Consider the following 21,507-nt stretch of genomic DNA (forward strand, 5'->3'; position numbering starts at 1 on the left):
ACATTGTGGTATTGGTACAAATATAGTAATAGAACAGAACAAAAAGAGCATTAAACAATATTTGATTTAACATAAAAACAGCACTGAAGAGCAGTATAGATATGTCAGTTTTATTCAAAAAGTGGTCCTGGGTCAATGGGATATATGTGTGAAATAAAATGACTCTTTACTTCTCCATTACGGCCTACCCAAAATCAGTTGGCAGATTGTGAGAGAATATATTCAAGATTTCAGGGGTAGACAAAGATTTCTTAAATACTAACATAAAAACTTCTGAGCTTAAAATCTGTGTCAAACAATTAACTAAAATAAAATTTAAAAATTTGTTGATTACAATCAAGTCATAAAACAGTGGAAATTTTACATAGTACATATAATCAACAGAAAACGTGTATCCAATATACATAAAGAGCTCCCACCAAATCAATAAAAGATACTGATAGCCCAGTGAAAAATAGGCAAAATAAATGAATAAGCACTTTACAAATGAAGTTATCCAAAAGACCATAAACATATTAAGGGTTCTCAAGCTCATCAGGGAAATGCAAATTATAATCACAGTGAGCACTACTACTTATCAGAATGGCTAAAATGAAAAAGATTGACAAGTTGATAAAGATGTGGTATGCCTGGGTTATCGCAGACTGCCTGGGATGTAAATTGGTACAACTATTTAGGAAAGCTTTTGCATAAAGATACAGTATGACCCAGCGATTCCATTTGTAAGCAAATATCCACAATACATTCTTATATATTTTCACCAAAAGATAAGAACCAAAAATGTGTTTCTCAAAAAATGATGAAACTTTAATCTATGGTTTCTGAATCACAATATATATCCAAATACCTTCAATTAGAGATTACATTTGTTTCAATCTGAAAAGTCACACTGAAGGAAAAAAGTACTATTAAGAGTAGCAAAATGGGCTTCCCTGCTGGCGCAGTGGTTGAGAGTCTGCCTGCCGATGCAGGGGACGCGGGTTCGTACCCCGGTCCGGGAAGATCCCACATGCCACAGAGCGGCTGGGCCCCTGAGCCATGGCTGCTGAGCCTGCGCGTCTGGAGCCTGTGCTCCACAACGGGAGAGGCCACAAAAGTGAGAGGCCCGCGTGCCGCAAAAAAAAAAACAAAAAAACAAACAAACAAACAAAAACAGTAGCAAAAGACTTCAGCTAGACATCAAATGTCATTAAAAATCAGAAAGTGCATACTGGCAACTGTAGTTCCCCTTTGCCCAATATTTTTCATTCTCACCTCTGAATACTATTAAACAAGCCTAATTCTAGACCTTTAATAATGTTCACCAGTTAGCACCACACGTGCCAAAAGGACATGCTAATGGCTCTTTAAATACAAGCCTATTTAAGGCACTATTTAATGGACTAGTCAAATTGATTTCTCGGCAGTTCTCAGAGTGTTATTACCAAGGTTTTGCCTGTGAAAACAGTCTGTGTTGTATCGTCTCGGAGGAACACATCCTTTACCCAGGCCTCAAATTATTCCCACAGAGATTCAAGGAATGTGAGCTCCTAGCTAAAAAATAAATCACAAAACCTTCTGCACAGGGAGCTTGGCCTTGTAGAAATTGCCACTACAGTCATGAGAAAGAAAGAGAGAGAGACACATAGTCCAAATTCAAGTCTAGATCGCGTGGTTTGTGGAGCTGAGTCACAGGACCATACCCTAGCTGGGAAAGCCAGAATGTTCAGCTTTTCTGAGGAGAGATGATCTTGACTCCCACCAAGGCTTTCAAGGTAAATAATTACCAAAATATTGCAAATGTCTAATAAAAAATGTGATATCCCTCCTGAATCTCAATTCTGCCTCTGGTTTACTGCTTTACAACATACATAGGCCCTGACAAATTATTGCCAAGCCTCTTTTCAATACATGGATTAATTTAACTTGTCCATAAAGATCTTGGAACTGTGGCACACTCTTGTTTCGCTTTTTATCTCTCTCTATTTCTTTGTTAAAAAATCTTCTCTAATCCACCATTTACCCAGTGGGTATGAGAATGAGGCATAATATTTTAGCCTATTGATTAGTAGTTATGTAACTTTGAAAACTTCAATGGCATGAATCTTATATATTTGATTGACTGCTATGCAATTGGTAAAAACAAATCTGAAGAAAATGAGCTGGCTAAATTAAACACACAAAAAATGAAACCAACCAGGAGAAATTTTTAAGCAATGTGCATAAGGAAATTTTCATCCCTTATAACCCAAAATTGAAAATTGTTTTAAGGACTGATTGAAAACACTTAGAATGTGTTTATTCAGTTTGGATACAGCTAATGTGCTCTATCTGTATGAGTAAGTTTGAAATTTCAAAAGCTATGAAGAGCGTGGACTAAAATTGCAAATGTGTTCAATGCAAGTATCCTTCTCAACTGACCATTCACGGACAACTTGAAGTTAGTGTCACATTAGCCCTACAAATTTCCGGTGAAATTCAGGCTGATTGGAGTTTTTTGTTTGTTTTTGGTTTAGTTTTGTTTTCTAGTAAATAACTTGTGCTTTGCTAGGCTTGAATTAAAGAATCAGATTGCAAGATTCTGTAATATTGTTGAGGTGACCTTTGGCACGTTTGTCTTCTATATTTGGTTTAATGTGTCAAAAATGTAAAATCATTCCCTTCATAACTTACTTCTTTATTGTTTCAAAACACCACAAACAATCATAGTTTCTATATAATTTCTCCCTTCATATGGAAGAAAAATGCATAGAAAGTTCTTGAAATATCAGACGGCATAAATTGTACTGCTCCAAAATGAGATGTCATGTCCATATCAACAGCCAGCTTTTACCTGATATTTCTGACCTCCTGTCTCTGTACCCAGTTAGCTGCCATAGGTGCTACAGACTGCATAATTTGACAATAGCCTTTTGTATTGAATAAGGAAAATAAGTACAATTATACACAATGAATGTGTGAGTTAATTTCTTCTACAGTCATTAACTACATGGAAAATATTCAATCAGTTTTGGTAAACACAGGCAAATCCAAACACTGTCTTATGTTTTTCTTTAAATGAGGCTATCGTTACCTATCTTAACTAGCTTTTCATGAGACATTTATTAAGATGTTTGTATGGAATCTGCTTGTAGGTAATGCAAGATTAACAACATTTCCAAAAGTATAGAAGAAATTTTCATTCGTATATTATTGTTTCAAGAGTAGCAAATGTTACAAAATTTCAGAACTTGCAATTCAGCTGATCACTTACTACTTCCTCATTCAAAAATTCATTAATTAGTAGTTTTAGTATTTTAGACCAGCAAGTATTGTTGTAGTCTGAAAAGACTTTACATGATGTCACCTGTAAAAAATCTTATTGCTATTATCTGATTATACCAGGCAAAAATTGGAGAACCTTTGAATTTTATCCCTCTCTGAAAACAGAATTAATGTTTTTATTATGATAAAGTAGAGATAAGGAAACAAGGTTCATGAGTTTTCAAGGCTCATCTTTTATTTAATCTGTCAAAACACCTCTTAGTTGGAACAGAAATCAAGTAGTAACTATTGAAAAAAGCATTGCATCAGGATGGAGAAACCATGCTGTTCTGCTGCTCCTTTGGCTAAGGATTATTTTTTGATCCAGTTGGAGGCTCTGGAGAGAGTGCGCTATGGTAGACTCATTAAGGAAGATTATAGCAGTCCAACTTGGAAAATGGAGTAGAGCTTTATTGCCAACTGGAGATGAAAGATATTTCTAGTTCTTACAGCAATCAAAATTCAGAAACAGTAAAACAAACAAAAAATGTAGAACTGGTAGACTATTTTACCACTGGAAACTAGTAGAAAAATTTCCTTTTACTGGAGAGGCTGCATTTTCTCGATAATTTAGCAAATGATTTTCCCCTAACAATTGTTAACACATCACTGTAGCCCAGGAAAATCTTGATCCAGCTGAAGTCCATCCATATTTCTACACCCTCTTGGCCTGTGTCATAGTAAGCACTTCCATCACTAAAATGGCACATATTCAGCTTAAATGTTCCCATCTCTAGTTTTATACAGTCCACCCTGGGCATTGTTTTTTGTTTTTGTTTTTGTTTTTGTTTTTTTACAACTTTATTGGAGTATAATTGCTTCACAATGGTGTATTAGTTTCTGCTTTATAACAAAGTGAATCAGTTATACATATACATCTGTTCCCATATCCCTTCCCTCTTGCGTCTCCCTCCCTTCCACCCTCCCTATCCCACCCCTCCAGGCAGTCACAAAGCACCGAGCTGATATCCCTGTGCTGGGCAATGTTTTTATGTTTATTATAGAACTTTTTTTTTCAAGCTTACATGTGTTCTGTGTACATATTTGCTTTCTTGTCTTATCTGTATTCTTTGCCCCAACATATGGCCCCCAGTATATAAACTTCTTGAATATGAAGTGATCCTATTCATAACTTTTTAAAAATTATTATTATTATTTTTATTATTATATATTTTCTTTTTTTTTGCGGTACACGGGCCTCCCACTGCTATGGCCTCTCCTGTTGCAGAGCACTGGCTCCGGACATACAGGCCCAGCAGCCATGGCTCACTGGCCCAGCCGCTCCACGGCACGTGGGATCTTCCCAGACCGGGGCACGAACCCATGTCCCCTGAATCGGCAGGCGGACTCTCAACCACTGTGCCACCAGGGAAGCCCATAACTTTTTTTTTTAATCACTGAACATGTTGCTTTTACACAGCAATACTCAGTAAAAGTGTATTGAATAAAAGGAGATATGCATACATACATGAATAGATGAATAGGTGAATCTACTCATATGTGTCCTTTTTGTGTTAAGAGAGATCAAATAGACTGCAAATATGGACATCAATATGTTCGTCATGGTAGCATTTGATTACTACTTAAATATATTTATTCTTAGTATGTTTGGTTTATTAAATAAATTGATTAACTGGAATGTTCCAGGAGAGTCACTGTTTAGGATCCTCACATAAGTTACCAGGAAAAATAAATTTACATGAAGTCATAAGATTTCATAAGTTAACATTGGTAAAGCCCTTAAAAAAGCGCCTGACACATAGCAAGTAATAGACAAGAGCTTATTAAATGAAATAGATCACTAAGGGATCTCTGTGCCCACTGAAGAAATAGTCTGGGTTTCCCAGGTTGCTCAGTGGTTAAGAGTCCGCCTGCCGATGCAGGGGACACGGGTTCGTGCCCCGTTCTGGGAAGATCCCACATACCACGGAGCAACTGGGCCCGTGAGCCATGGCCGCTGAGCCTGCGCGTCTGGAGCCTGTGCTCCGCAATAGGAGAGGCCACAACAGTGAGAGGCCCGCGTACCGCAAAAAAAAAAGAAAGAAAGAAATAGTCTGCATATACTCTTGTATACACAATCAAGAATGATAAAAGAAAGACACAAATAACATAACACAGAGTAGATTCCCTATCATGCAAAAATAACAAACATAATTTTACTTTATGTTCAATAAATGTATGTTGCACCGAACTAATTTTGCAAAATTTGTTTGTTTGTTTGTTTTGGCCACACCATGAGGCATGTGGGATCTCAGTTCCCAACCAGAGATCAAACCCATGCCCCCTGCAGTGGAAGAGCAGAGTGTTAACCACTGGACTGCCAGGGAAGTCCCAGAAATTTTTTTTTTTTAATTGAGGTATAGCTGGTGTACAATATTATGTAAGTTTCAGGTGTACAACATAGTGATTCACAATTTTTAAAGGTTATACTTCATTTATAGTTATTATAACATATTGGTTATAGTCCCTATATTGTACAATAGATCCTTGTAGCTTATTTATTTTATATGTAGTATTTTGTATCTCTTAATCCCCCACCCTTATATTGCCACGCCTCCCATTCTTTTCCCCACTGGTAACCACTAATTTGTTCTCTATATCTGTGAGTCTGATTCTTTTTTGTTATATTCATTAGTTTGTTTCCTTTCTTTCTTTTGTTTGTTTGAAGATGTACTTTGTATTAAGTTAAAAGTCTAAAAAGCACAGGATACATTTTCAGATCAATTTTACTTTTACCTGTTTATGGTAATATGTGCAATATTAGAAAGTACTTAGGTAATGTGTAAATCAAATGAAAAATCCAGAAGCAGCTGGTCCTGAATTACAGCACACACTGGAAATTTTGAGGAGAACACATATTAACAAAAAGAACACCAGCAAGCTCAAACTCAAGTTTTAATGCTGAGTATTTTTAAAGGGTTTAGAAAGCATACTCAATCAGCATACAGCTTTTTCTCACTTAACAGATGCATTTCTATTTGCTTGTGTACAGCAAAGCATAAAAACTTGAATCAACTTACTTATGATTTCAGAAATGTATTCCATGGAATTTACTTCACTGCTTCTACCGTTGATTCTTCAAATAAGCAAAGTACAGAGGCTCTCATCCCTTGAAATTGCTTTTAAACTAGCACTTTACATTGAAAGATAATAAGTAGAAACCTAGCAATTCCTGGTACAGTGCCTGGACTTAGCCTCATTTAATATAAGAATTGGATGTACAATAGAAAATTTATCATTTTCTTTATCCTTGGAGGAGAGGGAAGGAATAAGGAGAGGTAGGGACATGGCTGCAGTATTTAAGAGCTGAATAGAACAATGCATCTTTCACAATGCTGACAACTCCACAATGAAGAAACACCATGAATCTCATCAATTTTTTTAGTTCATGCTGGATTAGGAATTTAGCTTCCCTTCTTTGTGTATCAATTAATTCAAACTTCTCCAAAAATTAATACTACAAGAGAAACTCTAACTGCAATAGGTATTTCCTAAGTAGGAGACCAAACACCAAAGGGAATCCCTTCTTCCAACATCTTTTGGTATGTTAAGATTTCACCAAAGAGGAAATCTAACACTTAAATATGAAATCTCTTGGCCAAGTAAGAAACTATAGCTATTATGGGTATTACCCTACATAGCCACTATTTGTATTACATATTAAATTAAACCCAGCATTAAATATGCTTGCATAATTATGCTGTGAATGATGATAGCAGTGATGATGCTAGTGAAAAAACATCATCTTTAGCCCAAGAAGAGTAAGAGGGGAAAAAAATGTGAAAACAAATAGAAAGCAGACAAAGAGTTGGGCATCTTCTGATCTGAAAAGAACATTTTAAACATAGAAATACCAAAAGAAAAGTATTCCCTTATTTCCCATATGTGGTAATATGAAACATTTATTTTAGATATCAGACAAGAACAGAGCTAAGTAATCTGATTTTACTGCAGCAGTGTAAAAATCATCCCTTCACCACAGTGTAAGATTTAAATGCATCTGCACAAGGGTACACATTATATAAAATGCAGTAAGATTACTGCTGCCCTGCCAAGTACTTCCAGTCCCTACCCAAGTCCTACTGCAATTCTGATGGTCCCAATAGTTTCATGGAAGCAAAAAATTAAAAATAATAATAATAAAGCAATTAAAAAGATAAATCAAAATGCCTCAGTAAACATATATCCAACTCAAGCTGTATCTATTTAAATGTTACATTTGCCTCCCACTAATAAATCTCTATTTCACTCAAACTTGAACAATAAATCTTCCATACTGAAGTATCTTCCTTGCCTAATTAATTCAAAGGAAAAAACCAAAATGATTAGTAAAGAAAAATGTAGGGATTAACACACCCTTTTAATTTGTTTTAAATATTTTTAAGGTTTAAAAATTGTTTAAATTTTGTAATTTCTAGTAAGAAAACATTATCTGAATGAATACCCTAATGGAAAACCACTGTAAAATGTTTCAGCTGCATTTGGGGCAGAAGGGTAGGGATTATCTTCAAAGCACCCCAGCTTTCTTCATGAGAAGGTCAGAGGTACACTGGTTTGTGTTATTATGACATCCATGAGGTGATCTAAGTTGCTTTTCCTTCAGAAGGGGCTTTATTTGTCAGAAGGGCATTATGCTTGACTTCCAAATTTGGCCAACAATTTACTGATGAGATTCATAACCTTTGGATTGCTCTGATATTTTGACATATTTGCCAGGTTCTGAGCCACATCCTGGAAGGCCACTATAACTTCTGGATACTGCATGCCTGCAAGAACCTCTGGATCACTAAGAATTTCACTGAGCCCAGGCATTCCTGCCATTCCAGGCATGCCCCTCCCATTCTAGGCATTCCTCCAGGAAAATTACCAGGCATTCCTCCAGGAAAGCCACCTGGAAAAGAGCCATACTGAGCTCCTGATTGTCGTCAGGCTTCTTCCTCCCTCTGGGCTCTCTCATGTTCTTCCCGAGCCTTCTTGACCCTTTCTATTCTTTCTTTGATCTCTTGCTCTTCACGTTTTCGCTCATACTTTCTCCAACGTTCAGCAATTTTCTGGGCCCTTGGTTGGACTTCTTTCATAATTGCACTAGCATCTTCATCATAATCCAGTTTACAGGCAAAGGCAAGATCATGGGCAGCTTCTTCCCAATGGCCCAAAAGTCTGTGTGCTTTCCCTCGCCACTTGTATTGCTGAGCAGAATCAGGATTTATTTCAATAGCTCTGTCACAGTCTCGGATGGCAACATTTGGCTTCTATAATTTGATGAAGACACTTGCTCTCTTGGCATACAGAATGGCCAAACGAGGATTTAACTTGATGGCATCTGTGAACAAGTCAATGGCTTTCTGTAGTTCACCACCATTTAGGGCATCAATGGCAACCACGTTTTTATCATTTGCCTGATCCATCATCTCCTCAGTTATCTGTACATTTTCATCTCCCATTTCTTGAGGGGCATCAGTGCCCATCAAGCACACCTTCACTGTCAATTTCTAGATCACTTTCCTCACTTGATGGTGTGTCTGTCTTTATGTTTTCCTCCGCCTTCTTACTATCTGTTTTTTCTTCCTTGGTATTTTCTTCCAATTTAGTTTTATGAGTAACAGGTGGTATTTTACCCCCCATGCTCTCCACCCACTCCCTCAGGAAGCACATTCCTCGGTGTGCAGAACACTCGTGTCCTGCTTGCACATTTTCAAGAAGGCTCGAAGCTTGCTCACTTTGTCGGTGACCATGGTCCGGAAGCGGCAGAAGGCGGTGAGTGCATGGAGGCTGCGGCCCCATCCCAGGCTCAGGCGCTAGCTCAGCATGACCATGTAAAGGGCAGTTTGTTTTCTTTTTTAGATTCTGCACGTAAGTGATATCATACTGAACTAATTCTGTAAAATTAGTTTTAAAAGATCCAAAACCAGACCTGGAAAATTCTAGTCTAGAAGCTTCTGCTTTGATCTGTAGTTTTACTTCCTTATTAAACTTTCTTTTCTTCATGGCAGCTATGCATTACAGTGGTTATTCAGTAAATGTTCAAAGGAAGTAACAATTAGATCCTCCACTTATATATATCCTTATAGAAGCCCACTTATCTTTTGACATCTCTCAAATTCCTGTCCAACTTTACATACCACTTGAATCCTTCACCTTCTAGACGTTTTCCTGCATCAGAGCAGGTAATTCCTGACCCTTAATAAACCACGTGATTTCTTTTTTCTTTTTTATCTTTTGTTGCCAGACCCTGTGTTCATGCATTAGAAGAGCTAGCTAAGCAGATTGCCTTACCCTGGGCTGAACCCCTGAGAACACTTAGAATCACATGGGGTGGGAAAGGAAACAGAAAGAGATGCCTATCAAGAATAGAATTGCACTCAAGGGTAATTACAAAGGGTCAGTAAAGAAGTCCTGTAATGGTCAAGCTGAAGAGATAATTGTAAGCCACAAACAAGAAACAAATGAGATGTAAAGAGCAGGATAGTTAATGGAGGACCATGTGAGGAAAATGTAAGACTGAATGAGGGAAGAAGGTTCATTAATTTGCTTTTAACAAAATTGGTATTACTAGAGTTGAAACGGATGCTTCAAATTCATCAAAGCTACGAGGTTAGTGTAGACTCTTCTAAAATACACAGTAAGTCCAGAAAATAAAAGACATTTATTTATTTATTTTTAATTTAGTTTCCTCATTTTCTTTTTTTAAATTTAATTTAATTTATTTTTTTTATACAGCAGGTTATTTGTTATCTATTTTATACATATTAATGTATGTAAGTCAATCCCAATCTCTGAATTCATCCCCCACCCCCGTTTTTCCCCCTTCCATACGTTTGTTCTATACATCTTTGTCTCTATTTCTGCCCTGCAAACTGGTTCATCTGTACTATTTTTCTAGATTCCACATATATGTGTTAATATATGATACTTGTTTTTCTCTTTCTGACTTACTTCACTCTGTATGACAGTCTTTAGGTCCATCCACATTTCTACAAATGACCCAATTTTGTTCCTTTTTATGGCTGAGTAATACTCCATTGTATATATGTACCACATCTTCTTTATCCATTCATCAGTTGATGGGCATTTATGTTGCTTCCATGACCTGGCTATTGTAAACAGTGCTGCAATGAACACTGGGGTGCATGTGTCTTTTTGAATTATGGTTTTCTCTGGGTATATGCCCAGTAGTGGGATTGCTGGGTCATATGGTAATTCTATTTGTAGTTTTTTAAGGAACCTCCATACTGTTCTCCATAGTGGCTGTATCAATTTACATTCCCACCAACAGTGCAAGAGTGTTCCCTTTTCTCCACAACCTCTCCAGCATTTATTGTTTGTAGAGTTTTTGATGATGGCCATTCTGACTGGTGTGAGATGATACCTCATTGTAGTTTTGATTTGCATTTCTCTAATGATTAGTGATGTTGAGCATCCTTTCATGTGTTTGTGGGCAATCTGTATATCTTCTCTGGATACATGTCTGTTTAGGTCTTCTGCCCATTTTTGGATTGGGTTGTTTGTTTTTTTTGATATTGAGCTGCTTGTAAATTTTGGAGATTAATCCTTTGTCAGTTGCTTCATTTGCAAATACTTTCTCCCATTCTAAGGGTTGTCTTTTCATCTTGTTTATGGTTTCCTTTGCTGTGCAAAAGCTTCTAAGTTTCATTAGGTCCCATTTGTTTATTTTTGTTTTTATTTCCATTTCTCTAGGAGGTGGGTCAAAAAGGATCTTGCTGTGATTTATGTCAAAGAGTGTTCTTCCTATATTTCTCTCTAAGAACTTTATAGTGTCCAGTCTTACATTTAGGTCTTTAATCCATTTTGAGTTTATTTTGGTGTATGGTGTTATGGAGTGTTCTAATTTCATTCTTTTACATGTAGCTGTCATGTATTCTTTTACATGTAGTTTTCCCAGCACCACTTATTGACGAGACTGTCTCTTCTCCATTGTATATCCTTGCCTCCTTTGTCATAGATTACTTGACCATAGGCGCATGGGTTTATCTCTGGGCTTTCTATCCTGTTCCATTGATCTTTATTTCTGTTTTTGTGCCAGTACCAAATTGTCTTGATTACTGTAGCTTTCTAGTATAGTCTGAAGTTGGGGGGTCTGATTCCTCCAGCTCCGTTTTCTTTCTCAGAGTTGCTTTTGCTGTTCGGGGTCTTTTGTGTTTCCATATGAATTGTAAATTTTTTTGTTCTAGTTCTGTGAAGAATGCCATTGGTAATTTCATAGGAATTACATTGAATCTGTAGATTGCTTTGGGTAGTATAGACATTTTCACAATGTTGACCCTTCTAATCCAAGAACATGGTATATCTCTTCATCTGTTTGTGTCATCTTTGATTTCTTTCATCAGTGTCTTATAGTTTTCTGAGTACAGGTCTTTTACCTCCTTAGGTAGGTTTATTCCTAGGTATTTTATTCTCTCTGCTGCAATGGTGAATGGGATTATTTCCTTAAATTCTTTTTCTGATCTTTCATTGTTAGTGTATAGGAATGCAAGAGATATCTGTGCATTAATTTTGTATCCTAAACTTTATCAAATTCATTGATTAGCTCTAGCAGCTTTCTGGTAGCATCTTTAGGATTATCTATGTATAGTGTCATGTTATCTGCAAACAGTGACAATTTTAGTTCTTCTTTTCCAATTTGTATTCCTTTTATTTATTTGTCTTCTCTGATTACCATGGCTAGGACTTCCAAAACTATGTTGAATAATAGTGGTGAGAGTGGACATCCTTGTCTTATTCCTGATTTTAGAGGAAATGCTTTCAGTTTTTTACCATTGAGAATGATGTTTGCTGTGGGTTTGTTGTATATGGCCTTTATTTTTTGAGGTAGTTTCCCTCTATGCCCACTTTCTGGAGAATTTTAATCATAAATACGTGTTGAATTTTGTCAAAAGCTTTTTCTGCATCTATTGAGATGATCATATGGTTTTTATTCTTCAATTTGTTAATAAGGTATATCACATTGATTGATTTGCATATATTGAAGAATCTTTGTATTCCTGGAATAAATCCCACTTGATCATGGTGTATGATCCTTTTAATGTGCTGTTGGATTCTCTTTGCTAGTACTTTATTGAGGATTTTTGCATCTATATTCATCAGTGATGTTGGTCTGTAATTTTCTTTTTCTGTAGTATCTTTGTCTGGTTTTGGTATCAGGGTGATGGTGGCCTCACAGAATGAGTTTGGGAGTGTTCCTTCCTCTGCAATTTTTTGCAAGAGTTTGAGAAGGATTGTTGTTAGCTCGTCTTTAAATGTTTGATAGAATTCACCTGTGAAGACATCTGGTCCTGGACTTTTATTCTTTGAAAAATTTTTAATCACAGTTTCAATTTCATTACTTTTGATTGGTCTGTTCATATTTTCTGTTTCTTTCTGTTTCAGTCTTGGAAGGTTATGCCTGTCTGAGAATTTGTCCATTTCTTCCAGGTTGTCCATTTTATTGGCATAGAGTTGCTTGTAGTAGTCTCTTATGGTGCTTTGTATTTCTACAGTGTCCGTTGTAACTTCTCCTTTTTCATTTCTCATTTTATTGATTTGAGCCCTCTCCCCCTTTTTCTTGATGAGTCTGAATAAACGTTTATCAATTTTGTTTTGTTTATCTTCTCAAAGAACCAGCTTCTAGTTTTGTTGATCTTTGCTATTGTTTTCTTTGTTTCTATTTCATTTATTTCTGCTGTGATCTTTATGATTTATTTCCTTCTACTAACTTTGGGTTTTGTTTATTCTTCTTTCTATAATTACTTTAGGTGTAAGGTTAGATTGTTTACTTGAGATTTTTCTTGTTTCTTGAGGTAGGATTGTATTGCTATAAACTTCCCTCTTAGAACTGCTTTTGCTATATCCCATAGGTTTTGGATCATCGTGTTTTTGTTGTCATTTGTCTCTAGGTATTTTTTTAATTTCCTCTTTGATTTCTTCAGTGATCTCTTGGTTATTTAGTAATGTATTATTTAGCCTCCATGTGTTTGCTTGTTTTACATTTTTTCCCCTGTAATTCATTTCTAATATCATAGCATTGTGGTCGGAAAAGATGCTTGATATGATTTCAAGTTTCTTAAATTTACCGAAGCTTGATTTGTGACCCAAGATGTGATCTATCCTGGAGAATGTTCTGTGTGCACGTGAGAAGAAAGTGTAATCTGCTAGTTTTGGATGGAATGTCCTATAAATATCAATTAAATCTCTCTGGTCTATTGTGTCATTTAAAGCTTGTGTTTCCTTATTAATTTTCTGTCTGGATGATCTGTCCATTGGTGTAAGTAAGGTGTTAAAGTCCCCCACTATTATTGTGGTACTGTTGATTTCCTATTTTATAGCTGTTAGCATTTGTCTTATGTATTGAGCTGATCTTATATATTTATAATTGTTATATCTTCTTGGATTGATCCCTTGATCATTATGCAGTGTCCTTCCTTGTCTCTTGTGACATTCTTTATTTTAAAGTTTATTTTATCTGATATGAGTATTGCTGCTCCAGCTGTCTTTTGATTTCCATTTGCATGGAATATCTTTTTCCATCCTCTCACTTTCAGTCTGTGCATGTCCCTAGGTCTGAAGTGGGTCTCTTTTAGACAGCATATATATGGGTCTTGGTTTTGTATCCATTCAGTGAGCCTATGTCCTTTGGTTGGATCATTTAATACATTCACTTTGAAGATAATTATCAATATGTATATTCCTATTACCATTTTCTTAATTGTTTTGGGTTTGATTTTGTAGGTCCTTTTCTCCTCTTGTGTTTTCCACTTAGAGAAGTTCTGTTAGCATTTTTTGTAGAGCTGGTTTGGTGTGTTAAATTCTTTTAGCTTTTGCTTGTCTGTCAAGCTTTTGATTTCTCTGCCAAATCTGAATGAGGTCCTTGCAGGGTAGAGTAATCTTGGTTGTAGGTTCTTCCCTTTCATCAGTTTAAATATATCATGCCACTCACTTCTGGCTTGTAGAGTTTCTGCTGAGAAATCAGCTGTTAACCTTATAGGAGTTCCTTTGTATGTTATTTGTCATTTTTCCCTTGTGGCTTTTAATAAGTTTTCTTTGTCTTTAATTTTTGTCAGTTTGATTACTATGTGTCTCAGCATGTTTCTCCTTGGGTTTATCCTACCTGTGACTCTCTGCACTTCTTGGACTTGGGTAGCTATTTCCTTTCCCATATTAAGGAAGTTTTCAACTATAATCTCTTCAAATATTTTCTCAGGTCCTTTCTCTCTCTCTTCTCCTTCTGGGACCCCTATAATGTGAATGTTGGTGCATTTAATGTTATCCCAGAGGTCTCTTATTCTGTCTTCATTTCTTTTCATTCTTTTTTCTTTATCCTGTTCTGCGGCAGTGAATTCCACTATTCTGTCTTCCAGGTCACTTATCTGTTCTTCTGCCTCAGTTATTCTGCTATTGATTCCTTCTAGTGTATTTTTCATTTCAGTTATTGTATTGTTCCTCTGTTTGTTTGTTCTTTAATTCTTCTGGGTCTTTCTTGCATCTTCTCAAGCTTTGCCTCCATTCTTTTTCTGAGGTCCTGGATCATCTTCACTATCATTATTCTGAATTCTTTTTCTGGAAGGTTGCCTATCTCCACTTCATTTCATTGTTTTCCTGGGGTTTTATCTTGTTCTTTCATCTGGTACATAGTCTTCTGCCTTTTTATTTTGTCTATCTTTCTGTGAATGTGGTTTTTGTTCCAGAGACTGCAGGATTGTAGCTATTCTTGTTTCTGCTGTCTGCTCTCTGGTGGATGAGGCTATCTAAGAGGCTTGTGCAAGCTTCCTGATGGGAGGGACTGATGATGTGTAGAGTTTGGTGTTTTTCTGTTGGGCAGAGCTCAGTAAAACTTTAACCTACTTGTCTGCTGATGGGTGAGGCTGAGTTCCCTCCCTGTTGGTTATTTAGCATGAGGTGACCCAACACTGGAGGTTACAGGCTCTTTGGTGGGGCTAGTTGTGGACTCCAGGAAGGCTCATACCAAGGAGTGCTTCCCAGAGCTCCTGCTCCCAGTGTCCTGTTCCCACACTGAGCTGCGGCCACCCCCCACCTCTGCAGGAGACCATCCAACACTAGCAGGTAGGTCTGGTTCAGTCTGCTACAGGGTCACTGCTCTTTCCCCTGGGTCCTGAGGTGCACACTACTTTGTGTGTGCCCTCCAAGAGTGAAGTCTCTGTTTCCCCAGTCCTGTCGAAGACCTGCAATCAAATTCTGCTAGCCTTCAAAGTCTGATTCTCCAGGAATTCCTCCTCCCATTGCCAGAACCCCAGGTTGGGAAGCCTGATGTTGGGCTCATAAACTTCACTCCAGTGGGTGGACTTCTGTGGTATAATCATTCTCCAGTTTGTGAGTCACCCACCCAGAACTTATGTGATTTGATTTTATTGTGATTGCGCCCCTCCTACCATCTCATTATGGCTTCTCCTATGTCTTTGGATGTGGGGTATCTTTTTTGGTTAGTTCCAGTGTCTTCCCATTGATGATTGTTCAGCAGTTAGTTGTGATTCCAGTGCTCTCGCAAGAGGGATTGAGCACATGTCCTTCTACTCTGCCATCTTGGACCCATCTCCCAAAGGACATTTATTAAAAGCAAAAAAATATTCAATATCTTTTATGTGCCATGTTTTGAATATGTGTATATGAATGAACAAAATGGAGCCCTTAAAAAGTTTACACTCTAGCCGTAAAACAAAAAAGTCATTATATAAATGCAGGGCACAGTGAAAGCACACATCAGGGATAATTAAACTTATGCTGGGAGTTTAATCAATGTGGATTTACCTAGGGAAGTGATATTTAGGATGAAATCTAACTATCCTCTTTAGCCCAACTAAGTCCCCATAGCTACTTGACAATATTTATATTAATCTCTAATTAGATGCTTGTTGCATTTCCTGTAGCAATCAAAAAAGTTTCTCACTCACCCTAAGGGGGTTTCCATTTTTCTCCACACTCTCTATTCTTGTGAATATCTCTTCCACAACAGTTATGGGTGAAAGATCCTCCAGCATAGAGGCCTCCTAGGTGTTCTTTTTAATTTGATCACAACACTTTCCTATCTTCATCTGTTTCTCCTTATAGCCCCCAGCTTCAAAAGGATTTGACCTCTTTTTTAGTCCAAGGTGAAACTTTCTACATAAGTCTCATTCTTTCCTACATTAATCAGAATCTGGTTCTAGCAATTGTTTGCTCCTTCTCTTTCTCTATCAATTACAAGCTTTCCTTCATTGACTACTTCCCCTGTACCATCTAGGTCATTTCTGTTAAATCTGATAAATTTTCAATCTCCTTTCTTTCATGAACTGAATTTTGAGCAAAGTAATCCAATTCACTGGTTGTTTGTTGCTATCAACCTATTCAATAAATGGCTTGATGTCTGGCATCTGCTTCTGTCCATATATTGGATCCTCTTCAGAAGACTACCAATGACCTAATTACTGATTACCAATACCCATCCAGATATCTGTTCTCAGGCTTAGTCCTTGACCTCCAAGTAGCATCTGTTCTGAGCTATCTCCCTTAAAAACTCATTTCCTCCTGACTTACATGCTCCTAGTTTTGTTTTGTTTTTTCCTATCTCTCTGTCTTCTCAATTTTTGTCTATTTCACTGGCTCAGAAGACCTTTAAGATAGAGGCAACCTGTAACTAATTGCATGGCTCAGTCTGCTTGAGGATTAGCCTGAGCATATTTATTTATTTGATAAATACTTTTTATATAGTGCTTAACATGCACCAGGCCATACTGCAAACACTAATGCATTTAATCCTCACAATAACCCTTTGAGGATTAAAAAATAGACAGGCTGAGGCACAGAGGGTTTAAGTAGTGTTTAAACTGGCATTCTCGCCTGGAGTCTATGATCTTAAAAATAATGCTGTCTTTGGCATTACTGCACATTAACACAAACATGCCCTTGCTGGGAAGTTTCCCCAACCAAATATATTCTACTATGTCCCAAACCAGCTCTAGAAATCTATGTCTTCCCGCATGCACCTGCTCTAAAGAAGCTCTTAATCATGGACCACCAAGGAGTCACTGCATACAATACAGGGAGTCTGTGAATTTGCATGATAAGAAAGGGCATCTAACTAACTTCAAACATAAGTTTAGTATGTCCATAAAACATTAATGTAGTTACAAAGCATAGTAGTATTAGCAGTACCGTGACTTTGGCAACACTGGAAAACATAGACAGTTTATATCACATTAAAGTTTTTCAGATCTCCTTAAATGTTGTTTAGAGTCATCATTGTATTTGAATTATGGCAGTTATTAGACCCCACTAAATTGAGTATATTAATATATTATCTAATATATTAATAAGTACAATTCATATTAATATATAACATTTTAAATTATTTTTAAAAAAATATTTTGATAGCTCTTTCAATCTAATTGTTACCCATATTAATCCATAAATTATTTTATGTATGTAAAGCCATTATTCTGAGAAGGGGTCCACAGTCTTCACTAGAAAAGCCAAAGGGCTCCAAGGCACAAAATAACTTGGAAACCTCTGTTCCAACCCTCTCTATGCTTACATCTTCTCTGTCCTTTCTGCCCTGCAGAATTGCACCTATAATGATGCAACTCAGATACATATCTAGAATTCTGCTCTTTCCTAAACCTAGAATCTTTTTTTTCAACATTCTGCCAGACTTTGTGTGATGATGCTACCAACAATCTCAAATAAGAGAATCCTTCATCTACCCTCACTAATTTTCTTCTGTTTGTAGTGCCCACATCTCTAGAATTTCCATACTTCCTGCTGTTTAGACTAAAAATCGTGCAAGTACTCTTGATTCTTTACTGTTCATTTTTAGTTTCAGTTAAGTATTTTTGTTGTTTTTTCTTCCATTGTCTCCCCAGCATTTTATGTGTTTGTCCACTTGATTTCATTCCAGGTATTGCTACCCTCATTTTGTCTCACTTGGACAAGCACAGTAGTCTCTCCCTGCTTTCTATTTTCCCATCCAATTCTGGTTCACACCAGTTCCATGACTGCACATATAGTTTCTCAGAAATAAAGGCTATCTACACATCTCTTTATAGACATATATTTTTTCTTTTAAAAAATAACAAGATACAACTTAAAGATGCATTCATGTGTTAAAAAGAAATAAAATTCTATACAATCCTACCTTCCAATGTTTTTTCATCAATTATTTTTAAAGGAATTAATATGTATGTTTTATATATAACATTCATAGTTGTCTACAGACTTTAGTAAACACACTATATCTTTGAGTGATTTCTTGGGTCATTAAGTTAGTGTTTAATTACAATAGAATATACAATAATGTATAATCATTACTCTCTTTTTTTTCATTTAGATTGTTTCCAATCAGTGCCGTCAGAAATAATCAAGTTGTGGACATTATTTAAAATTGTCTTCCCATGGTCTCCACCTGTGGATATCCAGCAATTTTTGAAATCCAGCTCAAATGTCACTATCTCTCTTCTTTTGACCCCCTCCACATACCCCAACCATATATTAAACTTTTTAAGAATATGTCATACCTTATTTGGTTTTGTCTCTCCATGAATAGTGGGAGGCACAAGGAACATTAAGTTTCTGGAGCAAAGGTTAGAAATTTGTCAGGGTCCACTGGGCATCTTATTTTTCAAATTCTCACACACAGTAAATGTGGTTAGTAAGAAATGCCTGAGAGGACTTCCCTGGTGGCACAGTGGTTAAGAATCTGCCTGCCAATGCAGGGGCCACGGGTTTGATTCCTGGTCCGGGAAGATCCTACATGCCTTTGAGCAACTAAGCCTGTGCACCACAACTACTGAGGCTGTGGTCTAGAGCCTGCAAGCCACAACTACTGAGCCCACATGCCACAACTACTGAAGCCCACGTGCCTACAGCTGGTGCATTGCAACAATAGAAGCCACCTCAATGGGAAGTCCACACACTGCAATGAAGAGTAGCCCCCCTCACCGCAACTAGAGAAAGCCCGCACACAGCAACAAAGACTCAACACAGGCAAAAATAAATTAATTATTAAAAAAAAAAGAAATGCCTGAGAGAAAGTTAAAAGGCAAAGCTAGTGTTCTCAGTTGAAATAATTACATGATAAACTCAAAGTTAATGTACTTATGATGCCATAGAAGAAAAAATAAGCTTCAAAATAACCTCACCATACTGAAATAACAAGTTTAAAGAAGAAAAAAGATAAAATATGCGTTTGTGCTATCATCCAAGATGTCTGATATTGTAACACACACACACTCACTCACACGTGCACGAATCAATGAACGATTTCACATAAACAGGAAGTTTCTTGAAAAGGTACTTATCCAGTAGTAATTCTTTTCCTTCTAAACAATAAAGAACATTAAATTCCTCCCTAAAGCTTCAGAAAGAGAGAGAGAAAGAGAGACAAACGCTGAGGAGATGTAAAAACAAGAGATGGTCAGGAAGAACAGAGAACAATAATGTCAGCTTTTGCAGAGAGTGCAAATGAGAAGTAAGAGACTCTCTTCCATTTTTTTTTATATTTCCTACATCACTATACAAGTTACAGGTTCACAGATCATAGAATTTATAAATAAATCTGGAAAAGACTTTTGTTGAAATACTTTTCAATTACACTAAAAAAAACAACCAAGAATTATATTTAACTGTTCAATTGTATAGTTTATTTCATAATTCATTTTTAATCATTTTCTTTCTAGATAAATCTAAAACAAAGAATCCTTTTAGATGTTTTCATAGATAGGAGCATTAGAAACCACTTAACGCTCTGGTATTCAGTGTAGGTGGATGAGATAAACAATACCAAATGCTGCTTTATTTAGGTTTATTCTTGTTTGGGTGTATTACACATTTACAGATGTATTAGGAAATATATTCCACTATGTATTTAATGCTAATTTCTGCTGACGCTCCTCTGCATAAATATGGATGAGAGTAATGCCACTAAAATATATCTTGATATCTTCACTCCCTATAATATATGATCACACTTAATTTTTAAAACTTCTAAAACTATTTCATTATAATTTAATAAAACATTACTGGATTGAAAAGAGATAAATAGTTGAATGTGGCCAAATATTTTCTTGAAAGTGCCAAAGGCTGAATGAGAAAAGCTCAACTTCAAAGTCAATTAGTAGATGCTAGATTAAAGAAGGAATGTAGGCTCAGATTAAAATCTTTGAGATCGAATAAAAGGTTCTGAGGAGGGAGAATTCAGAAGTATGAAGTATGTGGTGTGTAAAGCTAATAGGGGAAGGGAAAAATGATAGCAGTGCATTGCAGGTGGAGTGTAATTGAGACAAAACATCAGAGAGAAATGCTCAGCAAGTACACTTCCTAAAAGACACCCATGGCTTTACTAAAAATCTGGTAAAACGTTTAGCTTGGACCAACTACGAGAGATTTCACTGTACAGGTTCTAGTATGAGTCTTGGTTTTTTGGTGATTTGTTGTTGTTTGTTTTGTTTGCTGTTTGGTCATAGCATTGCTGTGCCAACAGATTGGCCTCTTTTAACAGTGTATACCAATATACTTTGCTAAGTCACACTGATTACTATTTGTATCCAGGTTGTATTAATTTTAATTATTCTTGATCTTTCAGTAAAGACAGTTATTATACAAGCAGTGTAGAATTTTCTATGCTAAAAAATCTTACATATAAAGCAGGACTTCCCTTGGGCCTATGAAGTGCAAAAGAAACAAAAAATCATAGTCACTCTAGGTGTACTTAGTGGAGACACAGAGTCTATCAGTCACATCACTTCCTCCCTTTCATACCTTCAACCTCAGGAGACTCCTGCCCATGCCACCTTCCTGATGAAGGTGAGGGGGAGAACAGCTGTTAACATTTCTTGAGAACCCCAGAGGACCATCTTCATTTTTTTCTCCATATGAAATGATGCTTTCCTACAAGGTTTAGCTGGCTGAGAATGATTTTTTAAATGATTGCTATAGTCAATAAACTACACTAACAACCAGTAAGTACATGAAGGCTGAATTCTAATATTGGTAGATAATCAGTTTATTTATAAATCTAATTTATACGATTTGGATGAATTTCTGAGCATATATTAATCTGTTTCATTGATGTTAAAATCTGTTTCATCAAATCTGTTAAAAATTATATTAAAAAATTCTTAGAATTCTTACCATGAGAAATGTCAGCATGTGTCACCTATTTTGTGTTTATCTAACACAAAGTCTAGTATCTCTAAAATCATTTTGTTTGCTTTGAATCTGTTACAGGGACAGACTTGGACA

The 21,507-nt window shown here is 36.5% G+C and overlaps 1 long non-coding RNA gene and 1 pseudogene across 2 annotated transcripts; one reads left to right on the top strand and one right to left on the bottom strand.

The window, feature by feature from the left end:
- The first annotated feature begins 1,530 nt into the window (after positions 1-1,530).
- On the top strand, positions 1,531-18,779 carry LOC308612244. The gene is made up of 2 exons (XR_014015091.1): positions 1,531-1,754; positions 18,596-18,779. It is a non-coding gene; the product is annotated as an uncharacterized lncRNA (long non-coding RNA).
- Positions 7,510-9,017, bottom strand: LOC308612243 (hsc70-interacting protein-like; annotated as a pseudogene). The gene has a single exon. The product of its transcript is annotated as a hsc70-interacting protein-like (transcript).
- Positions 18,780-21,507: the final 2,728 nt, after the last annotated feature.

The sequence above is a fragment of the Mesoplodon bidens genome, assembly GCF_964165515.1.
Source record: "Mesoplodon bidens genome assembly, chromosome: 2".
NCBI lineage: Eukaryota > Metazoa > Chordata > Mammalia > Artiodactyla > Ziphiidae > Mesoplodon > Mesoplodon bidens.